A 1,560-nucleotide genomic window follows, 5' to 3' on the forward strand; every position below is an offset into this window, starting at 1 on the left:
CGGTCAAGAACATCCTGAAATACCTGAAAAGGACTAAGGATATGTTTCTCGTTTATGGAGGTGACAAAGAGCTCGTCGTAAATGGTTACGTCGATGCAAGCTTTGACACTGATCCGGATGACTCTAAGTCACAAACCAGATACGTATTCATATTGAATGGAGGAGCTGTTAGTTGGTGCAGTTCCAAGCAGAGCGTCATGGCAGGATCTACGTGTGAAGCGGAGTGCATAGCTGCTTCGGAAGCAGCAAATGAAGGAGTCTGGATGAAGAAGTTCATATCCGATCTAGGTGTCATACCTAGTGCATCGGGTCCAATGAAAATCTTTTGTGACAATACTGGTGCAATTGCCTTGACAAAGGAATCCAGATTTCACAAGAGAACCAAGCACATCAAGAGACGCTTCAATTCCATCTGCGATCAAGTCAAGGAGGGAGACATAGAGATTTGCAAGATACATACAGATCTGAATGTTGCAGACCCGTTGACTAAGCCTCTCTCACAAGCAAAACATGATCAACACCAAGACTCCATGGGTGTTAGAATCATTACTATGTAATCTAGATTATTGACTCTAGTGCAAGTGGGAGACTGAAGGAAATATGCCTAAAGTTGTTATTTATATTTCCTTATATCATGATAAATGTTTATTATTCATGCTAGAATTGTATTAACCAGAAACTTAGTAGATGTGTGAATACATAGACAAACAGAGTGTCCCTAGTATGCCTCTACCAGACTAGCTCGTTAATCAAAGATGGTTAAGTTTCTAGCCATAGACATGTGTTGTCATTTGATGAACGGGATCACATCATTAGAGAATGATGTGATGAACAAGAGCCATCAGTTAGCTTAGCACTATGATCCTTTAGTTTATTGCTATTGCTTTCCTCTTGACTTACACATGTTCCTATGACTATGAGATTATGCAACTCCCGAATACCGGAGGGACACTTAGTGTGCTATCAAACGTCACAATGTAACTAGGTGATTATAAATATGCTCTACAGGTGTCTCCGATGGTGTTTGTTGAGTTGGCATAGATTGAGATTAGGATTTGTCACTCCGATTGTCGGAGAGGTATGTCCGGGCCCTCTCGGTAATGCACATCACTATAAGCCTTGCAAGCAATGTGACTAATGAGTTAGTTGCGGGATGATGCATTACGGAACGAGTAAAGAGACTTGCCGGTAACGAGATTGAACTAGGTATGATGATACCAACGATCGAATCTCGGGCAAGTAACATACCGATGACAAAGGGAACAACGTATGTTGTTATGCGGTTTGACCAATAAAGATCTTCGTAGAATATGTAGGAGCCAATATGAGCATCCAGATTCCGCTATTGGTTATTGACCGGAGATGTGTCTCGGTCATGTCTACATAGTTCTCGAACCCGTAGGGTCCGCACGCTTAACGTTCGATGACGATTTGTATTATGAGTTATGTGATTTGATGTACCGAACGTTGTTCGAAGTCCCGGATGAGATCACCGACATGACGAGGAGTCTTGAAATGGTCGAGAGATAAAGATTGATATATTGGAAGGTTATATTCGGC

This window comes from Aegilops tauschii, chromosome 2 (assembly GCF_002575655.3).
Source record: "Aegilops tauschii subsp. strangulata cultivar AL8/78 chromosome 2, Aet v6.0, whole genome shotgun sequence".
Lineage (NCBI taxonomy): Eukaryota > Viridiplantae > Streptophyta > Magnoliopsida > Poales > Poaceae > Aegilops > Aegilops tauschii.